The sequence below is a fragment of the Elephas maximus genome, chromosome 2 (genome assembly GCF_024166365.1).
Source record: "Elephas maximus indicus isolate mEleMax1 chromosome 2, mEleMax1 primary haplotype, whole genome shotgun sequence".
In the NCBI taxonomy this organism is placed as follows: Eukaryota; Metazoa; Chordata; class Mammalia; order Proboscidea; family Elephantidae; genus Elephas; species Elephas maximus.
In genome coordinates this window covers 156,263,296-156,278,130 of record NC_064820.1, presented here as the reverse complement: position 1 = coordinate 156,278,130, position 14,835 = coordinate 156,263,296, and the positions used below count along the sequence as shown (strand labels likewise).

Sequence of the window (14,835 nt, the reverse complement as noted above, 5' to 3'; positions counted from 1 at the left end):
GATGCAAATTCCAGGAGAGCAGGGACTTGTCTTGTTCATGCTGCATCCCCAGAGCCAAATGTGATCAATGTCTGGCACGCAGTAGATGCACAGTAAACAAGGGGTGGAGGGAGGGAGGGAGGGAGGCAGGGAGGGAGGGAGGCAGGGAGGGAGGGAGGGGTGGGTGGGTGGGAAGACAGGTGGATGGCTCTTGCAGAGCTGGGAGGAGTAAGTGAAAAAGGAAGTATGACCGCAACACTATTCTTCCAAACACTCCAGTCAAAAAATGGGCAAAGGACATGAACAGACACTTCACCGAACAGGACATTCAGGTGGCTAACAAACATGTGAAGAGATAATCACAATCATTAGCCATTAGGGAGATGCAAATCAAAACTGCAATGAAATACCATTCTTACCCTTGCAAAACGGCACTGATCAAAAAAAAAACAGAAAACACCCTGGCCCAGGCGGCTTCACTGGAGAATTCTACCAAACATTCAGAGAAGAGTTGATACCAATACTACTCAAACTATCCCAGAACATAGCAAAGGAAGGAATACTCCCAAATTCATTCTATGAAGCCAGCATAATCCTGGTACCAAAACCATGCAACGACACCACTAAAACAATTATATAGACAAAAATCCCTCATGAATACAGACTCAAAAATTCTCAACAAAATTCTAGCCAATAGAATAAAACTGCATATCGGAAAAATAATACATCATGACAAGTAGGATTCATACCACGTATGCACAGATGGTTCAACTTTAGAAAATCAATCAATATAATCCACCACATAAATGAAACAAAAGAAAAGAACCACACGGTCATTATCAATCAATGAAGAAATGGTATTTGATAAAATCCTCAGCAAAATAGGAATAGAAGGAAAATTCCTTTACATGGAAACCCTGGTGGTGTAGTGGTTAAGTGCTATGGCTGCTAACCAAAAAGTCGGCAGTTTGAATCAACCAGGTGCTCCTTGGAAACTCTAGGTGGCAGTTCTACTCTGTCCTACAGGGCCACTACAAGTCCGAATTGACCCGACGGCAATGGGGTTGGGTTTGTTTTGTTTTGTTTTGTTTTTTAATGCATACCACAGCAAACATTATTCTCCATGAAGAGAGACTGAAACCATTCGCCTTGAGAATGCAAAACAGACAAGGATGCCCTTTATCACCACTCCTATTCAACATTGTACCAGAAGTCCTAGCCAGGACAATAAGGCAAGAAAGGGAAATAAAGGGCATCCAGATTGGTAAGGAAGAAGTAAAACTATCCATATCTGCAGGGGATATGACGCTATACAAAGAAAATTCCAGAGACTCTACAAGAAAGGTACTGGAACTAATAGAATACAGCAAAGTGGCAGGGTACAAGATCAACAAACAAAAATCAGTTCGATTCCTCTACGATAAAGAGAACTCTGAAAAGGAAATCAGGAAAACAATATCATTTACAACAGTCCTCAAAAAGATAAAATATGTAGGAATAAATCTAACTAGATAGGTAAAATAAGTATACAATGAAAACTATAAATGCTGCTGAAAGAAACCAAGAGACCTACATAAATGGAAAAATATACCATGCTTATGGGTCGGAAGACTTAACATTGTGAAAATGTCAGTACTATCCAAAGTGATCTGTAGATATAATGCAATCTTGATCCAAATTCTAACAGCATTCTTTAATTAGATGGAATAACTAATCACCAACTTTAAATGGAAAGGAAAGAGGGCTCTGCTAAGAAAGCATCATTGAAGAAAAAGAACAAAGTAGGAGGCTTCTTATTCCCTGACCGCAGAAGATATTATACAGCCACAGTAATCAAAACATCCTGGTACTGGTACAACAACAGAAACATAGATCAATGGAACAGAATTGAGAACCCAGAAGTAAATCCATCCACCTATGGAGAGCTGCCCCCACACGTCTGCCAGTTTATTGTACTGTGGGGGCTTGCATGTTGCTATGATGCTGAAAGCTATGCCACCAGTATTCAAATACCAACAGGGTCGCCCATGGTGGAGAGGTTGGAAGGCACTCAAAATATGACCAGGGAAGAGCTGCCTCCTCAAAGTAGAGTCAACCTTAATGACATGAATGGAGTCAAGCTTTCAGGACCTTCATTTGCTGATGTGACAAAACTCAAAATGAGAATAAACAGCTTCAAACATCCATTAATAATCAGAACCCGGAAAGTACAAAGTATGAATCTAGGACAATTGGAAATCCTCAAAAATGAAACAGAACACAGAAACATTGATATCCTAGGTATTAGTGAGCTGAAATGGACTGGTATTGATCATTTTGAATCAGACAACCATATGGTCTACTATGCCGGGAATGACAACTTGAAAAGGAATAGCGTTGCATTCATCATCAGAAAGGACATTTCAAGATCTATCCTGAAGTACAATGCTGTCGGTGATAGGATAATATTCATACACCTACATGACCAGTTAATATGACTATTCAAATTTACGCACCAACCGCTAAGGCCAAAGATGAAGAAATTGAAGACTTTTACCAATTTATGCAGTCTGAAATTAATCAAACATCCAATCAGGATGCATTAATAATTACTGGTGATTGGAATGTGAAAGTTGGAAAACAAAGAAAAAGGATCAGTACCTGAAAAACATGGCCATGTTGATAGAACAATGCTGGAGATCACATGATAGAATTTTGCAAGACCAACAACTTCATTGCACATACCTTTTTTCACCAACATAAACTGCGACTATACACATGGACCTCGCCAGACAGAATACACAGGAATCAAATTGACTACATCTGTGGAAATAGAAGATGAGATGCTCAATATCATCAGTCAGAACAAGGCCAGGAGCCAACAGCGGAATAGACCATCAATTGCTCATATGCATGTTCAAGTTGAAACTGAAGAAAAGTAGAACAGGTCGACAAAAGCCGCATTACGACCTTGAGTATAAAAAAAAAAATACACCACCTGAATTTAGATACCATCTCAAAATTAGATTTGACACACTGAACACTAATGACTGAAGGCCAGACGAGCTGTGGAATGACATCAAGGACATCACACATGAAGAAAGCAAGAGGTCATTAAAAAGACAGGAGAGAAAGAAAAAACCTAAAGGGATGTCAGAAGAGACTCTGAAACTTGCTCTTGATCATCAAATACCTACAATGAAAAGAAGAAATGATGAAGTCGAAGAGCTGAACAGAAGATTCCAAAGGGTGTCTTGAGAAGACAAGGTATTACAATGACACGTGCAAAGAGCTGGAGACAGAAAATCAAAAGGGAAGAACACGCTTGAGATATCTCAAGCCAAAAGAACTGAAGAAAAAATTCAAGCCTCAAGTTGATACTGAAGGATTCTACAAGGAAAATACTAGATGATGCCAGAAGCATCAAAAGAAGACGGAAGGAAGACACAGAGGCACTATACCAAAAAGAAAAGGTCGATGTTCAACCATTTCAGGAAGCAGTATATGATCAGGAACTGATGGTACTGAAGGAAGAATTCCAAGGTGCACTGAAAGCATTGGCAAAAAACAAGGCTCCAGGAATTGACAGAATATCAATTGAGATGTTTCAACAAACGGATGCAGCGCTGAAGTGCTCACTCGTCTATGCCAAGAAATTTGGAAGACAGCTACCTGGCCACCCGACTGGAAAATAGCCATAGCCATATTTATGTCTATTCCCAAGAAAGGTGATCCAACCAAATGTGGAAATTATCGAACAATATCATTAATATCACATGCAAGTAAAATGTTGTTGGCGATCATTCAAAAGCGACTGCAGGAGTATATCGACAGGGAACTGCTAGAAATTCAAGCCGGATTCAGAAGAGGACGTGGAACCAGGGGTATCATTGCTGATATCAGATGGATCCTGGTTGAAAGCAGAGAATACAGAAAGATGTTTACCTATGTTTTATTTACTATGCTAAGGCATTCGACTGTGTGGATCATAACAAATTATGGATAACATTGCGAAGAATGGGAATTTCAGAACATTTAATTGTGCTCCTAAGGAGTGTGTACAGAGACCAAGAGGCAGTTGTTTGAAAAGAACAAGGGGATACTGAGTGGTTTAAAGTCATGAGAGGTGTGTGCCAGGATTGTATTCTTTCACCATACTTATTCAATCTGTTATACTGAGCAAATAATCCAAGAAGCTGGAGTATATGAAGAAGAACAGGGCATCAAGATTGGAGGAAGACTCATTAACAACGTACGATATGCAGATGAAACAACCTCGCTTGCTGAAACTGAAGAGGACTAGAAGTACTTACTGATGATGATCAAGGACCACAGCCTCCAGTATGGATTACACCTCAACATAAAGAAAACAAAAATGCTCACAACTGGACCAATAAGCAACATCATGATAAAGAGTGAAAAGATTGAAGTTGTCAAGGATTTCCTTTTACCTGGATCCACAATCAACACTTATGGAAGCAGTCGAGAAATTAAAAGATGCGTTGCATTGGGCAAATCTATTGCAAAAGAGCTCTTTAACATTGAAAAGCAAAGATGCCACCTTGAAGGCTAAGGTGCACCTGGACCCAAGCCATGGTGTTTTCAATCACTTCATATGCATGCAAAAGCTGGATGATGAATAAGGAAGACCGAAGACGAACTGATGCCTTTGAATTGTGGTGTTGGAGAAGGATACGGAATATACCAAGGACTGCCAAAAGAACAAACAAATTTGTCTTAAAAGAAGTAAAACCAGAATGTTCTTTAGAAGCAAGGGTGGCAAGACTACATCTCACATATTTTGGACATGTTATCAGGAGGAATCAGTCCCTGGAGAAGGACATCATGCTCGGTACAGTAGAGGGTCAGCAAAAAAGAGGAAGACCCTCAAGGAGATGGACTGACACGGTGGCTGCAGAAATGGGCTTAAGCATAGCAACAATTATGAGGATGGCGCAGCACCAGGTAGTGTTTCATTCTGTTGTACATAGGGTAATTGTGAGTTGGAACCAACTCAACAGCACCTAACAACAACAACATGGAGATCTAATCTTCGAAAAAGGGTCAAAGTTCATTAACAGGGAAGAGATGGTTTCTTAAACAAATGGTGCTGGCAAAACTGGATATCCATTTGCATAAAAATCAAACAAGATCCATACCTCATACCATATACTGAAATTAACTCAAGATGGATCAAAGACCTAAATGTAAAACCTAAAACTATAAAGATCACGGAAGAAAAAATAGGAACAAAGTTAGGAGCCCTAATATGTGGTATAAATAGAATACAAAACCTAGGTAAAAATTCACAAACAGCAGAAGATAAACCAGGTAAATGGAATCTCCTAAAAATTAACATCAAAAGACTTCACCAAAGGAGTAAAAATAGATCCTACAGACTGGGAAAAAAATCTTTAGTGACAACATATCCAACAAGGGTCTAATCTCTAAAATTTACAGAAAACTTAAACATCCCAACAACAAAAATGACAAGCAATCCAATTAAAAAGTGGGCAAAGGACATGAGCAGACACTTCACCAAAGAATATATTCAGGCGGCTAACAAACACATAAAGAAATAGATGCGCACAATCATTAGCCATTAGAGAAATGCAAATCAAACTGCAGTGAGATACCATGTCAGCCCAGCAATCATAGCAACTGATCAGAAAAACAGAAAACAAGAAATGCTGGTGAGCATTTGTGGAGATTTGAACTCTTATACACTGCTGGTGGGAATGTAAAATGGTACAGGCACTATGGAAAACAGTATGGTGCTTCCTTAAAAAGCTAGAAATAGAAATACCATATGATCCACAACTAGTATATAACCCAGAGAAATAAGAGGCGTGACAAGAATAGACATACGCACACCCATGTTCACTGCAGCATTATTCACAACAGCAAAAAGATGGAAACAACCTAAGTGCCCATCAGTGAATAAATGGATAAACAAAATGTGGTACATACACACAATGGAATACTATGCAATGATACAACATAATGACGAATCTGCAAAATATTTCATGATGTGGATGAATTTAGAGGACATTATGCTGAGTGAAATAAGGACAAAAATTGTAGGAGATCACTATTACAAACAGTCAAGAAAAGGTTTACACACAAAAAAATATTTTTTGATGGTTACCAGGGATGTGAGGCGAGTAAGAGAAAATCATTAACTAGACAGTAAAAAACAGTAGACACGTGTTAACTTTGGTGAAGGGAAAGGTGGTACACAATATGGGGCAAGTCAGCACAACATAACCAAGGCAAGGTAAGGCACTGAGAGGTACACAAGAATAAAAGCCAATGAAGGTAAATAATATAACACGCATAATTTTGCAACAAAAGTAATAACAATAATTTATGGGTGGATACATAGGTAGATATGTATGCTGAATAGGTGTGGGAAGGCATATGGGAGTACGCCCATGTGCATATATACGTTTGGCTGTGAATATTTCTACACGCATATCTGTATGTGCTGCATGTATATTCATACATATAAAGGAACACACAGGTGGCACAGTGATGGTAACAACCTAGACATAACCAAACACCTCACAGGACTAAGTTGCTGGGCTTGAAGGCTAAGGGCCATACTCCCAGGTTCATCTAGGTCAACTGGCATAATATAGTTCATAAAACATTCTACATCCTACTTAGGGGAGTAGCATCTAGGGTCTTAAAAATTTTGCAAGGGACCATCTAAGATACTTCTCCTTCAGTACAGAGCAAAACAGAGTGAAGGAAACCAAGATTCAAGGACACAATTAGTCCAAAGGACTACTGGACCACAGGAATCACAGCCCCCACCAGTCTCAGACCAGAAGAACCAGGTGGTACCTGGCTATCACTACCGAGCACTTTGACTAGGATCACAATAGAGGGTCCTAGAGTGAGCAAAAAAGAAAAAAAAAGGGGGGGAGGAGAACAAAATTCAAATTCATAAAAAAGACCTGATTTACTGGTCTGAGAGAGACTGCAGGAACCCCCGAGACTCTGGCCCTTAGACACCCTTCTAAACTTGGAACTGAAGCCATTCCCTGAGATCATCTTTCAGCCAAATAATAGACAGGACTATAAATAAACAATGTAGAGCCCTGATGGCTCAGTGGTTGAGCAGTTCGGCTGCTATCCAAAAGGTCTGTGGTTTGAATCCACCAGGCGCTCCTTGGAAACCCTATGGGACAGCTCTACTCTGCCCCATAGGGTCGCTATGAGTCAGAATTGACTTGATAGCAATGGGTATTATAAATAAACAATAACACCTACGAGGAAAGGGCTTCTCAGAACAATCACCTGTGTGAGACCAAAAGCACAACGTATGCCCAAAAGCACAACATATATGCCCAAAAGCAAAGATGAGAATGCAGAAAGGGACAGAAAATCCAGAAGAATGAAAATGGAGAACTCGGGGCAGTAATGGGAAGACTGCTGACACATTGCAGGGAGTGCACTCTATGTCAGGGAACAATTTGTTCATAAACTATTGAAACCAAAAACTCACTGCCATGGAGTCGATTCCGACTCATAGCGACCCTATAGGACAGAGCAGAACTGCCCCCATAGAGTTTCCAAGGAACACCTGGCAGATTCAAACTGCCGACCTCCTGGTTAGCAGCACTAGCACTTAACCACTACACCACCAGGGTTTCCCCATAAACTACTGAATGGGAAATTAATTTGCTCTGTAAATCTTCACCTAAAGCACAATTTAAAAAAAAAAAAAAAACCCACAATAAACAACAATTGCTGGTGACATTGTGGGGAGATTGGAACTCTTATACACTGCTGTTGGGGACTGTAAAATGGTACAATCACTATGGAAAACAGTACGGCACTTCCTCAAAAAGCTAGAAATAGAAATACCTTATGATCCAGCAATCCAACTCATATACCCTAGAGATACAACAGCAGTGACATGAATAGACATATATACACCTATGTCCATTGCAGCATTATTCACAACAGCAAAAAAGATGGAAACAACCTAAGTACCCGTCAATAGATGAATGGATAAACAAATTGTTATATATACATACAATGGAATACTATACAACAATAAACAATAACGATGAGTCCAACAAAACATTTTAAAATATGGATGAATCTGGAGGGTGTTACGCTGAGGGAAATAGGTCAAACACAAATGGACAAATAATGTATGATAACACTTTTATAAAAAGTCAGGAATAGGTTTACACACAGAAGGCAATGTTCTTTGACGGTTACCAGGGACAGGAGAGGGAGGGAGGGAGAATCACTTACTAAACAGTTGACATGTGTTAATTCTGGTGATTGGAAAGGCAATACACAATAAGGGGGAGGTCAGCACAACTTGACTAAGGTAAATGAAGACACTGAGAGGTATGCAAGAGTAAAGGACAACTATGGTATGTGTTGTAACATACACAATTTTGCAACAACAGTAATAACAAGCAAAAAGTACATAAGTGGTTACACAATTAGATATGTATGCTATATAGGTGTGGGAAGGTATGTGGTAATACATGTGCATACTTATACAGGTGTATCTGTGGGCATATATATACAATTTGTATGTCCTGCATATATATTCACATATACAATAAAGCACATAGGGGACACAGTTGTGGATACTTCCTAGACATATCCAATACCTCATGGGATTGATTTACTGGGTTTGAATGCTCAGGACCATAGTCTCGTGGGACAACTCAGTCAATTGGTATAATCAGTTCATAAAGATAATGTTCTACATCCTAGCTTCGTGAGTAGAGCTGTGGTCTTAAAAGCTTGAGAGCAGCCATCTAACATATAACTATTGGTCTATTCCTGTCTGGAGCAAAGGAGAGTGAAGGCAACCAAAGACTCAAGGAAGAAATTAGTCCATGGGACTAACGGCCCACACCAGCCACAGCCTCTTCTAGCCTGACACCGAAGAACGAGATGGTGCCCAGCTACTACTACCAACCATTCTGACCAAGGACACAGTAGAAGGTTCGGTTAGAAGGGGAGAAAAATGTAGAACAAAACACAAACTCAAAAAAAAAGAAAAAAAACAGACTTATTGAACTGGTAGAGACTATGGGAACACCCAAGACTATCGTTCCAAGATACCCTTTTAACCCGGAACTGAAGCCATACCCAGATGTCACCTTTCAGCCGAATAACAGATTGGCCTCTAAAATAAACAATGACCCCCATGAGGAATGTGCTCCTTTAAACAATCCACTATACAAAACCAAGCAGTCAACATTTACCGAAAAGCAAAGATGAGAAGACAAGGAGGGACAGGGAACCTGGGTGGATGGAAACAGAGAAGGTGAAGTGGAAATTGTCAAAGTGTTGACACACTGGTGGGGACTGTAACCAATGTCATGAAAAAATTTGTTTATGAATTACTGAATGGGAATCTAATTTGCTATGTAAACTTTCACCTAAAACACAATAAAATACTCAAAGATACTTCACCACAGGGAGAAAAAAAGTATTTTTCCCCTTTCTTCTATAGAACTTTTGTTGTTAGTCGCCATCAAGTCAGCTTCAGCTCATGGCAACCCTATGTATAACAGAACAAAACACTGTCTGTTCCTGTGCATCTTCAGGATCATTGGTATGGTTGAGTCCCCTGTTGAGGCTATTCTGTCAATCCATCTCCTTGAGGGTCCCCTCATTTTCGTTGGCCCTCTACTTTACCAAACATGATGACCTTTTCTGGCTATCAGTCTTTTCTGATGATGTGTCCAGGTAAGCAAGTTGAAGCCTCACCATCTGCACTTCTAAGGAACAGTCTGATTGTATTTCTTGAAGACTGACTTGTTCGTTCTTTTGGAAGCTCATGGTACGTTCAATCATCTTCACCAACAATTCAAATCCATCAATTCTTCTTCTGTGTTCTTTTTTCACTATCCAACTTTCACATGCACAGGAGGCAACTGAAAAGACCATGGCTGGGTCAGGCACACCTTAGTCATCAAAGTGACATCTTTGCTTTTTAGAACTTTAAAGAGGTCTTTTGTAGCAGATACACAATGCAATGCATTGTTTGATTTCTTGACTACTGCTCTAGAGCTATCAACTATATAAATAAAAGACCTTGAAGGATTATTTTTCTCTTTTCACAGCCGCCCCCAGCAGGTGGTAGACTTAACAGCAGGACTTTTGACCTTTTAACCAGAGAGGTGCATAGCAGGGGAAAGCAAACTGAATGCTACCCTGACTTTCTCTAGGACATGCTTAGACATCTTGTCATGGATTGAACTGTGTTCCCAAAAAATATCTGTCAACTTGGCTACATCATGATTCTCAATATTGTATGATTACCATGTCATCTTATGCGATTTCCCTATGTGTTGTAAATTTTAGCACTATGATGTAATGAGATGAATCAGTGGCAGTTCTATTGATGAGATCTATAAGATCAGATAGTGCCTTAAGCCAATCTCTTCTGCGATATATAAGAGAGAAGCCAGCAGAGGGACAAGGGACCTCATACCACCAAGAAAGCAGCGCCAGGAGCAGAGCACGTTCTTTGGACTTGAGGTTCCTGTGCTGAGATGCTCCCAGGCCAAGGAAAGACCGATGCCTCACAAGGACCTTCCTCCAGGCCCAACAGAGAGGGAATGCCTTTCCCTGGAGCCAGCGCCCTGAATTCGGACTTGTAGCCTACTGGACCTGTCAGAAAATAAACTTCTCTTTGTTAAAGCCATCCACTTGGGTATTTCTGTTATAGCAGCACTGGATGACTAAGACACACTCCAATCTGTATCTTGATCTCTAGCATATGAAGGAAGAGAAGAGCAACTCTGTGAATGATAATGACTTGCACCAACTGACCCAGCCCCTTCTCTGAGAAGTTCAAAGTCTTTCACATCCTGACTTCTCTAGGGGGACTTCTGTTTAGAATATATCATTTTTTCCTCTTTCTCTCTGTATCTGCATTTCCTAATCATTCTACAATGAACATAGATTACTTTAGTAATAAAAATGTCTAACATAAACTGATAAAACATGCAAATAAGACGATTCAAAAAGATGCTGAAAACGCACATTTTATAGGGTTGCACGTTAACATTTCTATATTACAAAACTTAACACTGCCATTTCATGCAATTGCACTCGACTAAGTCCTTTGAAAAGCAAGCTGTAAAGTTCTGATAAAAGTCAAAATTCATGACTTAAAATCAGAACAGCCAACCATACAGGCACTTATCTTACGAAAGAAGTAGCTATCTGATGGGCCAGGTGCCAGAGAATTAGAAAAGTACACGGACATAAGCTTAATAAGCAATGTGCCATATATGAATAAAACATATGTTCAGAGTTCATCCATGGTCAGACAATCTGCTCTGTGCCTCTCAGACAGTGGCCAAAACTTCCACAGCAGCTGCCTGGGGCTAGAATACCATGTGCAGTGACAGAAGAGACTTTTTCTTTTTTTGTGAGCTGGTTAGCCCACCTTGGAGCTCAATCCTGGTCCCAAACAGATGGACCATGCATGCTCTAACCAGCTCAACCACAAGCTAAAAGGAACCTTAGTTTCTGCAGTGGCATCACTATGGGGCTGCAGATGTCACTGGGTGACACTGTTTGAGGGGGTGACACCAAAATGACTAAAATATCTGTGCACTGTTTCAGCAGCCATCTATTATGTTTTATAAAAATATCCCTAGTAGTTAGTTATAACAACAAAAACATTTTTTATAAGTCCATCTTACATGTATCAATACACCTAAGAGGCTAAAACTCTATGCTAATTTACTTTTTGAGCCTCCTAACGCACTCCGGTCAGAGCTGTCGTTATTACCCAATTACAATGATGCTTCGGATCATGTGGTTTCTCTGCACACGCTACAAGTATTTGCTGTTGTTTTCATTGCTGCCAGTGTTTTTACAGTCACTGATTTTCTCACATTTTCTGATGTTTTAGCTACAATATTGTAGTAATTAGCATGGGGGGGCTGACACAATGAGTTATCGCAGTGGGTGACACCAACCCCAGTGACATCACTGAGTTTCTGCCCAGTCCTCGGATCTCACTGTCAATGGTCCGCCTGTCCCACAAAACGATAACAAGGAATGCAGCTAGGATAGCATTCAGGAGACCCGATTTCTAGACCCAATTCTAGCCAGACCCTGCATAACTCACTTAACCACTCCATGCCTTGTTGGCTCTATTTTACCAAAAGTTAATAACACCAGCCATACCTCACAGGTTGCTCTGAATAAACTAAGATAAATGTTAAAATGCAAAAGAAAAAAAAGGAAAGGAAGAAAAGAAAGGGAAGTGAGAAATTATGTACCATTAAGCAAAATTTACACCACCCATCTGTCAGTTTGTCGTGGTGGCTTGCATGTTGCTATGATGCTGGAAGCTATGCCTCCAGTATTTCAAATATCAGCAAGGTCACCGTGGTGGACAGGTTTCAAGAGAACTTTCAGAGTAAGACAGACTAGGAAAAAAGGCATGGCATTCTACTTCCCAAAAATTAGCCAATGAAAATCTCATGATCGCAACAGGACATTGTCCAATTCGCTTGCTTTGGACATGTCATCAGGAAAGATTACTCATTAGAGGAGGACACCATGCTTGGTGAAGTAGAGAGGCAATGCAGGTGAGAAAGACCCTCAGTGAGACAGACTGGCACAACAGCAGCGACGATGGACACGGCATCCTGGCGATTGTGAGGACGACACAGGAGCAGGCAACATTTCACTCTGTTGTACGTAAGGCTGCCATGAGTAGGAGTCCACTTGATGATAGCTAACAACAACAAGCAGAATTGGATACCAGTCAGGTGACCAGATTTCATAACCTCAAACTGTGGTTGGGGTTTAACAAGCTGAAGAAAGACTTGAAGCATCATTCAATCCAATGTTCTTCTAAAACACAACATTCTTAAACTTAAAAATGAAAGAGCGATGGAGAGAATCTCCCAGTCTCTCATTCTCTAACTACCTCTATCTCTAGGTTCCTGCCAAAGCATTTATAAGACGGCCTGTGAGAACTGCAGGATGACAGCAGATTTAAAAAAACCCAGTTCCTGAGGGAAGGCAAGGGGGAAGCTACCTGCCTGCTGTCCGGCCCAACCCTCAGCAGTGCAGACGCTGTGCTGATGACCACCAGGGCAGGCTCTTACATTCTGTCCATGGCCTCAGGGGCTGGGATTGCAGCACGGGTGTGAACTTGAACATTCTGGGATGGATCAACAAAAGGGGTAAAAAGGGCAGCCGGGGCAAAGACTTCCCAAGGCTGAATCAATAGAGCTGTCTGTCCACAGAGGGGGCAGCAAATAAAGTATGTTGGACACACCAGAGCCAAGCAGGCTGCCCCAGGGAGGCCTTGCTAAGCATAGTCTATCGAATCTATTCACAGCTCCGTTTGTACACATGAGACCACCACACTAAAGCTGAACCAAAGTGCTGGGCCCCTGGAATAAAGTCTGGGGTGGAAACCGCTGATCTGAGAGGCTCAGGTTTTTAAGAGAACAGGTTGGGTTTGAATCCCAGCTCTGCTCCTGACTAGGAGTGGGCTCTGCATCTCTCACCCAGTGGCACATTAAGTGAGCAAGTTACTTAGCATTCTTGGCCCTAAGTTGTTTCACACGAATATGAAATAACAACTATACCTATCTAACATAAGTGTTGTGAGGTTCAAACTACATCATGCACAGTGTTTGAAAGAGAATAAACCCTCAAAACATTTTCACCCTTACTAATGTCATGTATATCATCATTACAGGTAGTCCTCGACTTACGAAAGGGTTCTGTTCCAATAACTGTCACATAAGTCAGTTCTGACGCAGACTGAATACCTCTTTTTGTTGTTGTTGTTGTTTTTTTTAGTTTTCATTATTATTGCCTTTTTATTATCAGTATCTTTATAAATCTGGTATTTGTCTTCAGGAGTTGGAAACGTTACATATAAACATCTGCCAGTGAATATCTGAGAATGATAACATCGGCAAATTACACACTGCAACACTGTATGAAGTACATGTTACTAACAGTAAGATGTACCAAAAAAAAAAGACAGTTGGAAGTCAGGGACTGCCTGTATTGTTATAATTATTGGAGAAAATGGTTATATGTACTTCAAGACCACATCACACCCAAATTCCATTCCCTAGCTTCAACCTAGACAGAGGCTACCTTCACCTCTAGGATCCAGCACTGCTATTCTATCCTACAATCCTCGCCACATTACCCCTCCCAGCCTCAGCAGAACATCCAAAGAAAACAATCACTTATCCTGAAGAGAATCAATTGTTGGATAGTCCCAAAGATGCATAATAAATCCAACCTCAGCTTGGTTCTGGTGCCCTTACACTACAAAGTGAATGAAGACAACCTGTGTCATCAAATGTATATATTTACAGTCAGATGTCTCAGTAATGGGGTTAAAGGCTCAGGATAGTCATTTCTCAGTTTCACTCATCTTTTATTTTGGTCTCATCTAGGCGTCACTCTAAATGCCCATACTCATAATATAAGAAGTGAGGAAGGATGCAAGACACAAGAGCCAGCCAGGCATGTCAAGACTCCTTCCCGAAACCTTCTCTGGAGCAGTGATTTTCACATTTAGGGATTTCAACAACCAATTTAAACACTGACACACACACACACACACACACACACACCTGCCAATATTTTATTTTGCCAAGAACAGGCATTAAAAAAAAATTCTCCTTTGCCATGAGACCAGAGCTATATTGTGCCCAGCTACCATAACCAAACATCTTTGATCAAAGATTCTATAGATGAACCCTGATCAAAGTGAGAACACACACAACAGAATTTCAAATGCCATGGAATCCAGGCTATATGGCGCCATGGAGGCTGGATGAACCCTCGAAACCACTGCCCTGAGATAATCTTTAAACCTCAAAC

At 40.6% G+C, this 14,835-nt stretch overlaps 1 protein-coding gene across 8 annotated transcripts in view; it reads right to left on the bottom strand.

Annotated features, from left to right (window-relative positions):
• The window catches only part of ARHGAP26 (Rho GTPase activating protein 26), a 536,050-nt gene that overhangs the window by 475,162 nt on the left and 46,053 nt on the right, over positions 1-14,835 (bottom strand). The gene's annotated exons all lie outside the window — the stretch shown is intronic.